The following is an 18,641-nucleotide window of genomic DNA, read 5'->3' on the forward strand; positions in this document are numbered from 1 at the left end:
TAAGAAGAAATTAAGGCCGTTCTCCCCCTGCAAAATTCTTTTTGACATTTTGGGATAAAATGTTATCATTTATACCACATTTTGCCAAATAAACTGGCATGTCACTGGTGAAAGGGGAACTCTGTCAGATGCTCCAAGGTATCATGCAGCTTTCTGCATTGTATTCTGTACTGGAACTAGAGACACATGCTTTTGGGTTGGGAATGTTCTCAGTGTGGAGGTCTGTGGTGGAAATATACTTTTAAAATTGAGACTATAGTTTCAGCTATTTGCCACCTGATCTCAGCAGATGGAAAATACATGCAAGGACATCTGTGTTTAGTTGTGTGGAGTGGACAGGGAAGGAATGAGAAATTGGCACAGAGTGGAATTCCACACAGACATTCTGCTTCACACCTTAGTAGAGAGCTCTGGTATCATTGCCAGTAAAAGAAGGAATGTTCTAAACTGTCTCCAGGGATAGAATTGCCTCGAGTAGACCCACCTATTACGAAGCACTACAATAGTGTACATCAGTGTTTACAAAAAAAACACAGGCCTTTGGCCTCCAGAACAGTCCAACAGATGCAAGGTCAGTCTGCAGGGGGCCTTTTGAGCACACACACACCCAATAACGTCCTGCTTTACACTGGGCTGCAAGTGGAAGGCTGCAGCCCACCTGTGATTGCAGCATCCGGTGCACCCCCTCCCTGTGCCCGTGCACAGTGCCAGAGCATGTCACACAGGCAGGTGGTAGGGGCACAGGTGCCAGCGGCTGCTTCCCTGACGCACAGTCACCAGCCAAAATTTCAAACGTTTTATTGAGCCGAGCAGAAGGTTTTAATGCCAGCTCAGAGGCCATGAACACAACGAGTTAAAAACCTTAGCCAACCTAAACCTCTGCGATGCCATAAACATAAATAAACTAATTTACTCCTGGACATCCCCAACAAGTTGGCATCTAGTTGTAACCACCTGTTTTTATTATGTTCAAGTGAATTTATTGAATCCCTGTTTACCATTGAGCGCCATGTTGCAATAATAGTGGCACGTGCAGATCAAAGGAGGCCACAATAAGGTGGAAATGAACTGCATGCTCACACAGCAAGCCTGCACTGGATATCGCAATAAAACAGAAGGTACAATGTAAGGCGACACAAATGTTTTTCATGATGTGTGCTCTCCTGCCGAGGGCTTGATGTGTCCCTCTTGAGACCGTCTTAGTGCAGCCTGCTGTTTGATCCTTGGCGCAAACACTGCTTCTTATGGTAGTGCCTGGCAGCTGCATATCTCAAAACTACCCACAGAGGCAGCAAGGCGCTCGGTGAATGCACCCCAAAGCGGGGTAATCAGAGATGTTCCACTAATCTTGATGACAGCATTGATGGAATCAAGGACGTTGCTTAAAGAGTGTAAAAAAGCCAAGCGGGGGAAATAGTTCCCGCAGCAGTGAAAATGTATAAGATGACACAGTAACCTCTTACTTGCAGTCACTGCCTTCAGTCTCCGATCCAGGGCTCATCGCAGCATAAATAAACAATGTGCACAGATCAGCTGCGGCCGGAATGCTTGCGGGAGGGAGGGGGGGTCTGGGGGGCATAAAAAATTAAAAATGAAATGTACCTTACTGCCGGTTACTGAGCCGCTCCTGGCTGGCCGGTCGGGTCACGGTCTAATGGTGCAGCTAGCTAGGTCTCACTCCTGCGTATTCCTGCTGCAGGAACAGGAAGCAGCCAGCAGCCAGCTTCCCTCCCCTACGCAAGCCAATCACAACGCTGCAATGGTAGCGTTGTGATTGGTGAGGAGCAGCAGAAGAGTGCCCCAGCCAGGCCATTTTCTATGCATAGAGAAAAAGGGAGAGTGGGTGGTCCTGCTCGAGGGCAGGGGGGAGTGGCTTACCCACTGTCATGGGTACTGACTGTTTGGTCGGCTCCAGGGCTGACCAAACAGTCAGTACCCACAACATTGGGCAAGCCACTCCCCCCCCACCCACCTGCCCCATCCAGGCACTTCTGCTTTGTTGCAGTGCGAGAAGCAGAAACATAAAATGGTAGTTTTACCATTTTATGTTGCTGCTTCTTGCACTGCGAGAAAGCAGTGGGGTGACGCCCAAACGCCCGTATAGAGGAGCCGCCACTGCAGCAGTTGACAGAATATGAAACTGTTGTTCCCATTTAGAGTTTGGTGCGCAGCCCACCATCTGCTAGAAGAGGCGCATGAAATAATATGTGCTGCCCTAGTGGACTACCACCAGCTATATTCAGACATCTCTACCTCCCTGGAGGAGATCGCTATACAGTTAGAGGAACTGCCTGAAGGAACTGGAAATGTCTGCATGGCTGCCTTGTTTCATGCAAATATTCAACAAACAGGAGTCTGTTTCTGTAAAACCACAAAATAATTACCCAAACAGCCTGGGAGTCTATCATAGTGTGGGGCTTATTTCCTTTTTTTTATGGGACCTCCAGATTACCAAGAGAAAATAAATCCTCAAAATATCCACTCTAAATAGGGCAGAACGACCGAGGTGCTTACACCAACAGTCACAAGTTATTCAGTCCACTGGCTTTCCGCTGGTGGAGCAAGCATGGACACTGCAACCAGAAACATGACAATGCCTAACAATAAATACACTGGGCAGACCATCAGTTTTCAAGCCAGGTTACTCTGCCATGTGTGTGGAAGAGTACCCTCTCATGTCCTCCTTGTCCACCAGCCTCTATATGAAGGCCTGTGTTATGCCCTAGAACTATGTACTAAAATCCAGCAACCAGGAATGGGAAATCACCACATAACCAAAGAGTGTTTTCACACCAGAGCTAATTCTTGTCTGGGTGTCCCCAAAGCAGAACATCCCCTTAGATGGGTGGTGGTACAGCCATAATACTGGATTGCTGTAGTAGGACACAAATTATTGCCCCGGTCTAGAACCATGGGTGAGTTCAAGAGTTTTAAATTGGTTCCAGTCTGTAGCACTAGAAGAGCCTTGTAACTAAACCTCATTCCTATGTGTGGTATTACATTTTGTCATGTTAGTAAAGTACTTCTCTTTCTACAAGAAAAGCATTGGGATGGACAGCATATTATTGTATCTATTGGCTGACTGTCAAGTTTGCAGTTCTTGCCCCACTCTACCTCCCTGATGAGCATTTGGCTGCTCGCCCTCTTTACCCTGGGAGTTATGTGAAGAAGGGGTGTGCTTGTTCCAATTCCCAGACCTATAGTAGGACAGACCCCAGTACTCCAGAGGCAAATAACACTAATCACCACTTTTAGCCCAGTAGCCCCTCTTCGCCCTGCACTTCCCAAACAGGATCTGGTAATGATACGTATGCATATTTTACAAATTTCTTTAACACATAAATCAAACTTACACAGAGAACAAACTATGTGAAAAAGTTACCAGGTACTTAAAATACGGTTTTCTACCAGTATACAGGAGAATATATTTTGTGGAGCCAAAATCTTGAGACTTAAATATTGACAGCGAAGATATTGTAAAGGTAAGTATAGACAGGTAATTAAAAGTTTGTTGTACTTCACTTCACGCATATGTACCTCACAACATTTTGGTTTTCAGTATTTAGACCTCTATATTTTGGCCCCACTACATATTGTCGTCGATATTTTGACATACAATCTTAAAAAAAACAGATAATTAAATAAATCCACAATATTTCAACTGCTGCTTTGCCATCATTCCTTTATGCAGTTCATCAATTCCATTACTGTTGCTTAATATCCTCTGTGCAAGTCCCATTTAGTTATACATTTTTATGGCCTCTTCTGGCAGTAGGTGGATCAGTTTTCCATATTCAAGAGGCATAGGATCCTTCATTCTACCCTTTCAGAAATTCTAATTGACTTGTGGTTCCAACTGTATTTAGTTATTAACATAAGAACTTTTGAACATCTACTAAACTACCACCTGGAAATTCACTGTTGATTCCAGTAGCAACATGAAATGGATTACTAGTGCAAAATTGTGTCTTTGCTTTCAGATGGTGTGGTTCATGTGACTAGCATAATCTTTCCTGTTTCTGGTTTCACTCAACATTTGTAGTCCAATGTTCAAAATAAGTAGAAAGTCATTGGAATCAGTGAAGACAATTTACAGCTAGGCAATAGGATTTTTCACCATAGCAGTTCCTCCAATCACTTTTAGGTTAAAGCCCTCCATAAAGAATTGACCAATCCACATTCACACCAAGAGTAAAATATGTAACAAACCAAAAACAAGCAGTGGCAATGCCAAATAGGTCTTGCTGCTAGTATTTTTGCATTGTCAGTGCTTGTTTTGTTTCAGCATGTGTTTTGTAAAATTATATTGACGAGGGAGCAGCTGGGCCATCAGAATATAAAATAAAAACATCAGCTAAAATAAAGAATAAAAATCTTTAAAAAGCACACATCTCCACAAAGGTCCATTTCACTGTTCGGAACTATTTAATTTGTGGACTAGCTCCTCATGAAAGAGCAGAATGCTGACACTCGCAATGAAGTTAGCCAATGAGTGAAGTGAGCTGATCCACTGCCCCATGTTGAACACTATGTGGTTGGAAAAAAAAAATGAATGCCACAAACAGAAAAGAGGACTGCCTGAAAGTAAATATACAAAGGGTCTGATTCACAAAGGTAAACTTACACTTTTGTGTTATTTTACTACTTTTTAGTATTCACAAACTAAGGGGGTCATTACGATGGCAGAAGGCCCGCCACCTCCAGCCGTGTGGTGGTGGGCCCTCTGCCATCTGACAGCAATGTTCCTCCTGCCAAATTACGATGGCGGGGGGAATCTTCCTAGTTCCTTGTCAGTCGCAAAGACCGACCGCCACGGTCCAGCCACGGGCAGTCGTACCGATTGCCTGGCGGAGCAGTCAGCATACCTAGAATGGTGGCGTGTCTAGCAGGCACCGTCCGCCAGATTAGGATGCTTCATCCCTGCCAGCCTGAGTATGACAGTTCAACCACTATTCACAGGCTGGCAGGGATGTACTCTGGTGGCCTATAGCGGGCCCCTTAAAAGGGGTCATGGGATTTTTGCACTTGGGGGGCACCAACTTTTCCCTGCACCATGTGACAGGCACTGGGTGGTGCCTGCCAGGTACTGCAGGGAAATGCAAAACTTGCATTTTTACCATTGCGGCAGGTGCTGCAATAGTAAACATGCACAATGCGACCGCCACAGTGGTGGTCGCATTGTAATTTCACTTGCAGGACCGCCGCAATGCCAAGCCCCGTGATGATGGCAGACGGACTACAGTCCATCCACCATCGTAATCACCCCCTAAGTGCAGATTTTTATGACTCTGCAATCCCTATTTTTATGTGTGCAAAGTTCTCCACACCTAAAGACTCCTCAATTGCGGTGGAGAAGTGTGCAGTGGTAAACCTCTGCGCGCAGTTTGTCAATACCAAAAAGTAGTAATCATACATAAAAATTTAAGTTTACCTTAGTGATTCAGACCCTGTGCACAAAATTTTTGTAAAATCAAAAGGTCTTAACTAACGCAACACCTAACAACATTCTGAGATATTACACAACCGTTTAACCTTAACATGTAATACTGTTTGAGCTGCCTATCTTTTTTTTCAATTGTACAGACATTCCCTTTCTCCACATATTAATTATCAAAAAAGTCCGAAAATAAATAAACATATTTTTCTCTAGGAAAAAAATATGTACTAAAGTTGCTCAGGATCTATTTTTCAGCAGCAGACACCAGATCTCAAGCTGCCCGACTTGCCCCCCACATCTGACCTCCACAGGCCCACTTAAGAAATAAGCCGAATCAGGCTCAGGCAAGAGGGATGTCCCCAGGCACCAGGCTTCCAGCTCTCTCCTTTGACCTGTCAATTCCTGAAGAGGAATACAGACACAGCAACAAGCTGTCAATAATAAACATTGGACTGAACAATCCTATTTCACAGATAGCTCAGCTTAGTGCTGTGCAAACCCAATTTCTGAAGTTCACTGAAAAGAGAAAAGTAAACTAAATGTTCCTTTCACACAACTTTTTTTCAGTGAATTATTAAGAAATGTTAAAATGAAGTCAAGCTTCTTCTATTTTGTGTTTTTTCTCTGAACATTCTTAAACGAGGTTACGATCCCTTGCGTGACATTTATTATATGAAAAATATTATGACGCCATTAAGTATGAATATATGTGATTGCATCAGCTCTATTGGCACTGCGGGTACTCAACATCAATTTCTAAGTAAACTATTTTGAAGCAGATAATAGTAATATCGAAGAGAGAATAAAAACATGCAATGCGGTTTTGATTTACTTACACCCACTATGATAGGAGCTTGCTGTCCATGGTCAGGCACAGTGGACTATCCATGTCGGAGGACTGAGTGCAGATTGGCATCGAATGTCTCACACTGGGCTCAATTCACAAATGTTTTGCTGTTTCTCATTCATTTAGGGGCATATCAGCAATAGCCGGCGATAATTATCGCTAAGCACACTTAGGGCTAGGATAATTATCGCCGGCTAGCGTGGATTTTTATCGCTGAGATAGCGTGCTATTAACAACGCTTATCTCAAAACCGATAAAATTCCTCGCGCTAACAGCCAAAAGTGAGATTATCGCTGGAAATCCAGCGATAATCTCACACATTTTGGCGTTAGCTTGCTGATAAGGCAGGGCATACTTAGCCATAATATCCACCTTACATTGGATATAATGGCTAAGTCAGGGTGAAAGCAGGCGTAAGGAAAGTAGCGTTAACTGTGGTTAACGCTACTTTTCTTATCGCTATGCCTGTTAGCGATTCCCTTGATAATTGGAGAAATGTCGGTTAGCGACATTTCTCCAGTTATTTTGGGACGGAACGCCCACTTTGCATCTCATTAGAGATGCATAGGTGGGCGTTATGGGAAAGGGAGCTAAAGCAAGGAAGCACGCGTTAGCGTGACCTTGATGATTAAGCGATAAAATTATCGCCCCCCCTGTACTCCTGAATTCAAGGAGTAAGTGTAGAGTATACAAGAGTAAGTCACACATCAGTCTTTGTGAATCTGCTCCCAAGTGTCTAAAATCTGCACGGCTATACATTACTAAAGGGCATATGCCTGAATCTCTAGGGACAGGAAACAAGAAGTTGCAGATCAAAGGTTGCCACTAAGGGAAATGTCCATGCTAAGCAGACTCTGGGGTCCATGAATTGGGTAAACTGCAATTTCTAAATTCTCACCCTGTCTCTAAGATCTGTCTGTATGTCCTGCAGAAGTATGATTTATATATGTGCTAGGCAACTATAATAGGCATGCACTTATGAGAAGGCAGGGTGTTCCTGGGATTGCACTCAGAATGTGGGGAAGGAGAGTCTTTGGTCCCCATGCTCTCCCTCAGCTGCCCAAACTCTATTGGAGTTTTCACAGTACCATGGGGGAGTTCTGTATTTTGCACGGCATGCCTACCTGGTAGGGTGGTAATTGGAGCATGGAAGTTCGAAGTGCAAGAATGCCAAATGTGGGGTCATTTTTGTCATACTTGCAAACTGCTGTTTCTCTGAAGATGTATGCATGGCTAGGTTTATACCTAACTCATCTCAATGTAGCTTTTAAAATATTTTTTTGCCTGAAGTTCCAAATCCACAATGGCGTAAGCAATAAGCACCAATGTAAGTTATGTTTTTTATGACTTTATATGAAGAGGCAATGCTTGCACTGATTAGAGATTAATACATTGTATTGGATTTGTTATGTTACCTTTCATTGCATTCCCCACCTGTTTGCTAATGTTTGTGACCGTGATTGTTATCGGTTTGTGACTTGGTTTCCTACCTGGATTTCTACTTCAGGGAGATCTATGCTAGGCTTTTTTCTCCTCCACTGATTAGGGTTGTTTTGGTCCCAGGCTTCTGAAAACTTGCATTAATTCATAATTTTCAATCACGAAAAACCATGATTCCCGAGACGTTGTTCGGCCCTCTGTGGCTTTTTCCTCCTAGCTGGGCCCATCGTAAGTGTGTACTTGACCCCAATAAGTGCTGGGTGAGACTGTGGCTTCTTTGAGAAATCAACTTTTCTCCGTGGAATCAAGAGGGAAGCCTGATAATCCTTTAAAGTGTCCAATTCTTGACAGATTGCAATGACAACTCTTAGATCAATTCCTGCTATGGTTCTATCTAAGGACCTATTGCAAGATTTACAATTCGCCTTCAAAGTTCTGACTTAAAACAAACTTTTGCATTAGGGTCTTATGATATCTTAGTAGTCCCATCAAATGTCTAGCATTTTTGGGGGAATTACTGTCCTACCCTGAATTGGTCTCCTTCTTTAGTAATGCTTTCAGACCCATTTTTGGTCATTATTGAACGTTTTTACTTGCATTTAAAAAGGCGTTTAAATGCACAGATAGGGAGCATTCTGTGAGAATGCATTATGCAATATTCAGCAAGATGGATTAGATGTACTGACTTTAGTGACCCATTTTATCAACTAGTCGCATTCCTGAGAGGAACCCTGAATGACCGGACCTGCCGCCTCTTGTACCCCACACCAAGAAACGTAATCCAATGGTCATAGGTCTGATGTCTTGCTCATGCTATAGAACAACAACAAGCTAAAGAGGCCTTTTCTACAACTGCCCAGCTGACCAATGGCATGTGGACATGGATTGGACCCTGCTCTTGGCCTCTGGCTGACACCCTGTGAGTCTCTAAGTGCCTCCACTGATGACCTGGGGTGCTTTAGAAGTCCAATCTTGTAGTGGATAGGGACTTAAAAGACTAGGTTGAAATGTAAAAACTTTGACTACGATGAACCTGGTTAGTGTATCCAATCCATGCAAAAAATACTGAAACAGACTCTCACACGACCTGTATTGCTTCTCTATTGGCTAACTAGAGCTCTATTGGCTGTCCATCACTGAAATTGCTAAATCATTAACATAGACACAATAATATTTATATTTTTATTATAGGCTTTATTAAAATATATTTAGACTTGTTCATATTAATACAAAAAAGATAATCTGATTATACAAAGCCAAAAACACATTTATGAGACCACAGATGATTCATAAATGCAAGTGTTCAGTTCTTCCGTATTGTAATACATCAGATATGTTTGCCTATCATGCTAAACAGATTTGAAAGCTATGCATATGCAATTAAACCAATGACAATAGTGCCATATGATATGCCCCCTACATGATCAACCACAAATGGCCAATCTAACCTCATACACAGCAGCACACCCTCACACTCGCATCTCACACTCTAACCACCCAACCAACTAACATGCACTGGTAAGAGTAGCCGAGAGAACACTTCAAAGAATATCTACAATGGTGTTGTAGGTTGAGAGTTCAAAACAACCAGGTCAACGCATGTTTCGGTGGGAATGACAATTCACATCCACCTTTGTCAGGACCACCCAATTGTCTATTTATAGGTGAGTGGTAGGGGGTATTGTCCAGAAAAAAGCCCTTGCTGATTATTTTGGGTTGCCACCAAACGGAGTATGGCATTAAATGCACAGGTGAAAAATAGATCCAATATCTGCAACCTCAGGTGGGGAGTCGATTAATGTATTTCTTATGCTGATTGGATAGCAGGAATGTCCAAAAGTACATGCTAGTGGAAAGCAGTAGAGTTATCTGTTTATCCTGTCCAGGGTATCATATGCTTTGGCTGCACCTTTATGTGCTATGTCAAGCTGATCTATAGGCCACACTTCACTCCGTGTTTACTCATAGATGTCTTAGGCCGCGTCTTGTGTCGGTCACGTCTACCTTGGGGAAGATGGTATCCAATCCACGCTCTATCGCAGCCATTCTTATATTATGCCTAGATCCAGGTCTCCCAAAACCATTGACTATCATTGGCACTTTGAGCTTCTTGGTACTATTTCTACTTAAAACTTTTAAAATTCAAATCTCTTGTCCCCTTATTGGATTTTTCTCATTTTGTTTATTACATTGTACTTTAGTTTTCTAATTCAGTTTAGTATTTTTATTGTTTTGCATGTTGACTTTTTTACTGTTTTGGTACTGCATAAACACTTCACACATTGCCCTAAATTAAACCTGTCTGCTCTGTGCCATATCCTCTAAGGGGTTGAGCTCAGGTTCATTTAGTTGTTATGAAGGTTCACTCTGACCCTCACATCCCTAGCCTTCAGAGTTCCATTTTAGTGTGGCATGTTACAAATTCCCAAAGTGGGTAGGTTTGGCCAGGGAAACAATTGCCTCATTGGTTTGGGCATGTTGTGGAGTCATTCCCACCAACTACCTAGTTCCAGACGTAAATGTGACATCTGAGGACTTAGGCAGGTTTAGAAGATCACCTCTCTGGTGGATAGGGACTTAAAGGACTAGCGGCTGGATTTAGATCTTGGCAGGACTCCCATAGTCCCTTCATGGCGGAGTTTACAAGAGCTGCGTCGAGCTGACGTGTTGTTTCTCTTGACATCTATGCGTATGTGTATCCCTGAGACAAATGGCCAATTGGATGACTGTGGAGGTGAGTACTAGCTGTGTCCACATTGCATATTAACTACATTCTCACAACCCCCAACGTAGGCACACGTACATGTATTGAATAGGGCTGTGTGTAGGAGTGCCCAATCGGTAGCAGGCCAGAGGTAGTGTCCTACAACATATGTGACAACCGGACCTCAGGTTGCATACCTACATGCACATATCTGTGTGGCCATGTCCTGTTACAATTCATGACATAACTACACATGGTCTGAGTTTGGACCCCATACTCACATTGCAGAAGTCATGTAAGTACACAGGTAGGCCAGCAATGATCCCATAACAATGTCTGGCCCACAGAGGTGCAGATTGCAAAAGGAAGCCACCCCCATTGTACATGCGTCAGTCAGTTCCTCCCTGTGTAGGGTCGATGCACATTGTGGCACACGAGTGGACATTCGATTCAACACTCATCACAGTTAGACACCACTGGATTAGCATAGACTTTATTGGCATGTGCATGTCAGTACGGACGAGGCAATGGCCACAACAGGCAGGGTCAGGCTTAAGGCGCTTACACGCAGCATGGGAACACGTTGAGGTTCAGGAAATGGTGAGGAAAAAATGGACAATGGTCTCAGCACACCAAGCCATTCTGGACGAGTCATGTGTTGTCTGTCATCTGCCCATTGCCCTGTGTGAGGGGGCTCGGCTCACTGCCCATGTGATCAGCATAGTGCTCTGCCACCGGAGTGCGCAGATTGTCTGCTCTGCTGACAGTGATCAGGTGGAAGGGTCCGACCGGTTCACATGTCATCCTACATTGCCATGTGTGTTCACTCACCCCAGCAGTGTGTCTGAATTGGTAACATTGCAAAACGACGCTGTGTTGCTCCGAGCATGGACTGGCATCACCTTGCACAGGTGTGTGTACACACGGGTAGTGCCACGCACATGCATCCAAAGTCCTGATGATGGCAGACATGTCCTCTGTTGTGGTGGGATATGTGAGCATTCCTCACAATGCAACACGTTGTTTGGACCTGTGCTGTGGGTGACAATCCGGTGTGGCTGCAGGGACGTAGTTACTCGTCCATGAATGCCAGCGCAGCTTCATGTGCAATGTGCTCCAATAATACGTCGTTGTCGTGTTCGAGGAACACCAGGGTGAGACAATCTATTAACTGCTCCGGGCAGTTGTGCTCAGCCCACGCCCTTTCCCCAATCCGCAACACAGCCCAATAGGAGAGCGCCTCGATGTGGTCACTGCACACGAGGAATTGCACAATCTCCCATGCACAGCTGCCAATACATACGCAGTATGTCAAGGCATCCCATGCACGGCTGTCTCGGTTACACTCCTATTGATGATCCAACAGGGGGCACAGACACAAGTCATAGTCCAATTCATCTACGGTTGTGTTGGATAGGCAGACATCCATGGGGCACTTAAAGGTGCATGTTCGGCAGTGGAACCAGGGCTGGACGCAGGTGACGTAGGCCAGACCGAAGCTCAGCCGGTAGCTGATCCACAGCACTGCCAGTGGCAATGCGCCCAGTGAATGCAGCATACGTGCACGGTACTGTTCCACGTGATGGGGGTTGTGCATGTGCGGGAAAGGCCTGACATTGCGTTGGTGCGTCTCGTGGAACCGGCACTCTTCTGGACTGCGGCAGTTGTGTGGAGGATATGCCACAGCTCTGGGCTACGATTAGATTGTGTGTGCCACGTTGGGTAGAATGGGTTGCTGTTTCCGTGAGTGTCAAGGGCATCCCATGCGGGGGTACCTCAGGCAGGGCCTCCTGTGTGTGGGGTGTGGATAAGTTGGATTGTTCATTTGTGCAATGCGTGGTGTGGGAGTCATCCACGTCTGCCATGGAAATCTCTCAGGGTGTTCCAGCCGCGTTCAGGACCAAGGTCAGAGGTGCAGGTGTCCTCCCACCCTCTGCATTGGTACAAAGGAGCTTTCATCCCTAATGTGTGTCTGACTACTACTTGCATTATCGGAAAGTGATGTGGCTTTGGCACTGAGCTTGAGGCAAGGCCTTGGGCTCATGGTGTCCCGATAGCGATACACACACACATGTTGGCATGTAGGGCCATGTGCCCGGGAGGCCTTGCGCTGCTTGTGCAGTCTCACTCCGTCTCTCTTCCTTGCTCTCTCCCTCCCTCTCTGCCTCTCTTTCCTTTGTTGTGCGAATGGCACTCCTTCTTCTCTTGTATTTTGTCTTCCAGGCTGTGTCCTACAGATTGTCCAGTGCGGACTCATCTGAATGGTTTTGGGGTTTTGGTTTGAATGGTGTTTTGCATTGCTGTATGACTGATTCTCCATCTGGGCACGCATGTGTGTTGGTATTCCTGCTTGTGCGACATCAGTCTAAAGTTTTTTGGGGGGATTTCGTAGTATTGGTGTGCAGTTTATTTGTCCGGGGGGGTGGGGTGAGGGCATCGGGGGGTTTGGGGGTTGCGGGCCTGGGTGGGGTGTCGGTGGGTGTTGTGGCCCTCTTGGGTGTCCGTGCTGCATGGGCAGTTGCTCGTGGGCATCTGTGCTTCTTCATGTGTGGCTCTGGGCTGGGCTCCCTTTCGTGGTGCAGGCTGTGGTCGGACTTAGCACTAGGCAAGAGCAGGTGTTATTTTTCTGCTGCTAACGCGCCTTGTCGCCTGTTTTGTGTTTTTATCGCAGTTCTGTCTGGTCATTGTGAACGTTGTGGAGTGGTGTTGTCGTGGCTTTGGGCACGGTAATGCCTACTCTGCATCTCATTAGGGATAGTTGTGGGGGTCTTCTGTGGCGATGTTTTTTGCGGCTGCTATCGCGGGTAGCTGGTGCTGTGGGCTGTTAACATCAGCTTGTGAATGGGGCGATACATTTATCGCAACTTTGGCTGCGATAAAGTGCCGTTAACTCGGCGTTAGTTCCTTGTGAATATGCCCCTCAGTGCGGCAGGAGCTAACTGGAAATAATAGATGTGAAGCAAAATTATGAAGGGGCTGGAAGCCTCAGCCCTTTTGATTTTCAAACCAAGGAGTGCAGGAGCAAACCAGCTATCTGCAGAGACATCCAACATGAGTGGAACAGTGACCAGCTTATGACAGAAAGGAAACCATCTGGAGAGATTACATAAGAGGGAAGTGAGCCGTTGGTGGGAGGCAACCTCCCTACAACATTATTTGGATATAGGAAGAGCCCCGCAGGCCCTGAGAATAATATTCATAATAACACTTGCTAATCCTAAACCCCATCTATTGAAGGAGTGGGCAAAAAATACTAACTCCTGCTCCAGGATCATGCTTGAGAAACTAATACGACCAGCGTAGGAGGAACAAAAGGAACGTATGTCACAATACAAACACTGATGGAGGAACTTAAATTAGAACAGGATCAAGATCCAGTGGCCAACACATTGAAGTTGGTGGATGAGAGGTTTAAAATATATGAAAAGGAAAAACAAATCTGGGAAACAATGCAAGTTACAAAGAGATGTACGATACTACGCGGCAGGGAGAATCCCAACCTTTGCAAGAAAGTTTGATAAGGCAAGATAGGAACTGGTGAAGGGCAAAACTCTGGGGGCCAGATGTACGACCCTAAATTGCATGCGCGAACAGGTTTGTGACCCGTTTGCGCATGCAAAATGGCCCAGGGCCATGTACAATTCCTAAATAGCAAGTCGCAGTTTATTTACAACTCGCTATTTGGGAATTGCTAATCGCTATTAGGAAGGGGCGCTCCCTTCCTAATAGCGTCCGGAAAGCAATGTATGAATGTTTTGTGACCGCAAATTGCTACCCTCTTCAAGGGGTGGTAATGCATTCGCAATTTGGACTGTCTCTAAAAATAATTTTTAAGGGCAGGCAGTGGTCCCAATGGAACAAAAACTTTTCACTTAAAAACAAAAAACTGCTTTATTTAAAAGAAGTCCCAGAAATGGTGGTCTGCTGAGCCCAGCAGGCCACAATCCCTGGGAGGGCCTGTCATTCCCAATGGGCTCGCAAAATGCGAGAGGCTCATTAATATTCACGAGCCTCGCAATTTGCGACCCCTTTGGGAATCGCAAACAGTGTTAAACACACTGTTGTACATGCAAAATAGCGCCCTCACAAATTGCGAGTCATAAATAACTCGCAATTTGCGAGGCGCTATTTTGCACATCGTACATCTGGCCAAGGGAGCTTTAGGCAAGGGATGAGCCAAATCCAGCACTGACTTTAGCTCAGACCTGAAATCAATAGAGGATTTAACCAAAAATCAAGGAACTAAGATCTCTTTTTCTGAGGTGTTTCAAATTATGCATAACGAACATGAACATCGTCCAGAGGAAAGCCAAAAGGACGAAGGAAAGGTGGAAAAACCAAAGTAAAAAAACTACGAGAACTCAGGCAAAGAAAAGAACACTGTCAATGGCAACAAGGGGCCAGGGACAGAAGAAGGAATAATGAGAGCACAATCAACGCAACTTAGGGTAATTAATCTGTCTAAAAAGAAATTATCTGAAATAGAGTTTGAGACTTTGAAATTGGGACTTTGTTTTTGCCCTAATATGGGGATAGACTATGCACAACTAAGAGTTGACCTTTATAAGTTTGCCTGAACATTGAAGATGTATAAAACACATAGCCTTACACACAAACATTCATCCAGAAACAGAACATCTATGACCCCCCTGCTGCATCTAATCTGGCTATCAGTGACATTGAAACACTACATATCTTAGGCAACTTAGGCAGTGCTTAATTTGAGCCGGTGCTTTCCGGTGCTCGGCACCGGCACCCTATTGTCAGCACCGGGGCAATGACAGTCTGCCACATGGTGCCTCTGTCCTGCTAATTTCAGTATGAACACAACAACAGCGGTTTATTTGTTCAATTTACATTAATAATGACTGGTACCTGCCTCCCAAGCTGTTCTTCTGGCTTTGGGAGCCTGGAATAGTCTGACTTGTCACACTTTTAGGAGTGTGAAGGTTAGTAGCTGTGTATGTACTGTCATTGGCAGCGCTGGCATGGGTTATGTGAGGTGCAAGCTACAGTGGCCTCCCGGTCGAGTGCCCCGGCACTTATTCTTTTACAAATTAAGCACTGAACTTAGGGAACACAAAGGGAGAGCCATCATAAATTGAATTGGGAGATCCTTTCAACCCTGCCTTTTTAGAGGAATTACCCAATAAACATGGTAATGAAGCTGGGGCTACACGCAGAACCAATTTCCAAATTACCCTCTAAATTCATACCCCAGATTCCCAGGGACAACACTGATGTCTCTGTCAAAGTTGTAGCCAATGATTTTCCAACTTTAAATAGGGAAACTCAAAAGAAACATAAAACACGTAAGGAACAATGGAAGGCAGTACGTTTACTACAAAAAGATGACGCCATTATCATAAAACCCTCTGAAAGAGGAGGTGATATAGTCCTTATGGAAAGAGAAGAGGATGTGAAAGAGGCACTTAGACAAGTTAGGAACACAGCATGCTACACCAAAGTAGACAGAGAATTGTCAAGAGCCTACAATGTATACAGAGTTGGCATGAGAACCAGCTGTTAAATTGGGATGAATTAAAGTTCCTAAAGAAAGAAGCACCCATGATCCCCACACTATATTTACTTCCGAAGGTACACAAGGACCTAGCCAATCCAACAGGGTGACCCATTGTCTTTTCAAAGAATAGCCTCTTTGAAAATTATTCCATCTTTCTAGATCTTTATCTTTTTCCTTTTGTACGAAACCTGAATTCCTATGTTAAAGACACAACGGTATCTATACAGAAAACTCAAAATCCTTGCTAGGGTAACGAATGTTGGCTGGTATGTCTGGACATAGAGAGTCTCCACACTAGCATAAGACATGAAGATGGCCTAAATGCTTGTAACTACTTTCTATGTGCTAGAAATGTACATGTTTTAGAACGCAAACAAATTACTAAATATATTAAGATCAGTCTAAAAGATATTGTCTTTAAGTTTGTGAGGTGATGCGCTGTTGATGTTGAGATGCTTGTTCGTCTCTTGAATGCTGCTGGCACTTAGCACTTTCTTGTATTCTGTTAATTTATTTTAAAGTTTCCTTCTTTTAAAATTGCACTAACGCAAACTTTTAACCAACATTCTTTTAACTGCTGACCTACCCTGTGGTGCCCGTCTGTAAGAGCGGGCCCGCGTTGTCCGAGGGTTAGCTGTCTAGTTCTCGTTGAGCTGCTGCCTTCAAAAGACACCCTGGCGCGACCGCGCAGATTGTGTGACTTGGTGCGCTGTTGACGTTGAGACACTTGTTTTGTCTCTTGAATGCTGCTGGCACTTAGCACTTTCTTGTATCCTGCTAATTTATTTTAAAGTTTCCTTTTTTTAAAATTGCAAACTTTTAAGCGACATTCTTTTAACTGTTGACCAACCCTGCGGTGCCCATCTGTAAGAGCAAGCCCGCATTGCTCGGGGGTTAGTGGTCTATTTCTCGTTGAGCTGCTGCCTTCAAAAGACACCCTGGCGTGGCCGCGCAGTGGGTGCGCCACCGGTGCGCCCAAGGAAGCCCGTCTGCGCTCGGAGCCAGAACCCCTGCCCGTTTGGCCCCCCCATAAATACTCCAAGAAGTAACTACTGGAGCTCAGGAGAGGTAAATGCCCCTCTCCTGAAGTTTGCTGCCACTGGGGAACATTACGGAGTTTAAGTGTGAGGGCTGCAATTTTGGTTTTAATCCCAAATTGACTTGCTCAGGGACAGGGACTGATAGAACGAAGGCTAAGCCTCGACCCTCCAATGTCTCACACAACACAGTCACTAACTTAGCAAATTGTGGAAAAGTGAGCATTTACCTTGAGCCCTCTCAGGATCACTTCTTTCAGTGTATTCTGCTAAATACCCACTCACTAGTCAAAAACAAATACCAGTTTGAATGTCTGATGCAGGTCTCTAATCCGGATATTGTAGTTTTGACTTGAACCTGGACTAATGAGGCATCAGACCCGGACTGGCATACATCCCTGCCAGCAGGTTACTCAGTGATAAGCCAGGATAGGTTAGGGAATAGAGGCAGAGGTATCACAATAATATATATCGCTCCGACCTGCAGGTTCGGGTGGAAGCCATTACACACCTCCCGGCTATTTGCTCTTAATATTAATAATAACTCTACCTTCCAGGGGCTACTTTTATATCATCCGCCTGGACCTAGAGCACCCTTCACTCAGGCACTACAAACCCTTCTTGAATCCTGCCTAGAGTTTGCCACTTTTACTATTCTGGGTGACTTTAATTTTCACTTAGAACTTAATAACAACAGTGACACCACGAGGCTATGCGACAACCTGGCGGCTCACGGCCTTTCACAAATTGTACCAGATGCGACCCACTTGGCCAGCCATACACTTGATGTCATCTTTACGAACAATCCTGATGTTGCCTTGGTCAAAATTGTTCTATTACCTTGGACTGACCATAAGGCGGTACATTTTACACTCAAATACAACAACCCTAATACCACCTCCTTAAACAGACCCGCCGTGGTGAAAACACGTCCCTGGAACAAAATAGGGGGAACCGAGATAAAACAGGCACTCGACATCAGCCTAACATTATTGGTCAGTGATAACAATGACACGGTTTCCCAATTTGAGGATTGGATTTTCTCAAGAAGTAAATCGGGTTGCTCCGTAAAAAATCTCTAGAACTCGAAGAGGGAAGATGACATCTCGGTGGTATGGACCAGGTCTCAAAAGCATGAAATGTAACTGCAGGCAAGCTGAATGATTATGGAGATCTAATTACAGCAAGGAATACAAACTAGTGTATAACTTAGCTTTGGAGCAGTATAAGGAAGCCATTATAAGGGCCTAACAGGACTATTTTACGGTTAAAATTGGGGAGGCTAAAAACTCCTCCAAACAGCTTTTTAAAACAGTTCAAGCTGTATCTAAGCCGCAACAGTCCAATCAGTTTAGGCCTGATCAAGCCTTCTGTAATAAGCTGGCTAGTTTTTTCCAAACAAAAGTCCAAAATATTTCTGACGATCTCCTGTTCACTGTAACCATTGCAACTGCTTACACTAAGTTACCAGTGGAGGTGGTTAGCTCTTAGAGCGAACTCACAAGCTTTCTTAACTTCACACCAGAGAAGGTGAAGCACCTTCTTCTAACCACCAAGTCAGGCTCACCTAATTATCCCTGCCCTCCCGCAACTCTACATTTAGTTCCAGACATAATTAGTACTTACTTAACCCCCCTCCTTAATAAAGTAGT

This window comes from Triturus cristatus, chromosome 8, assembly GCF_964204655.1.
Source record: "Triturus cristatus chromosome 8, aTriCri1.1, whole genome shotgun sequence".
NCBI classification, from domain to species: domain Eukaryota; kingdom Metazoa; phylum Chordata; class Amphibia; order Caudata; family Salamandridae; genus Triturus; species Triturus cristatus.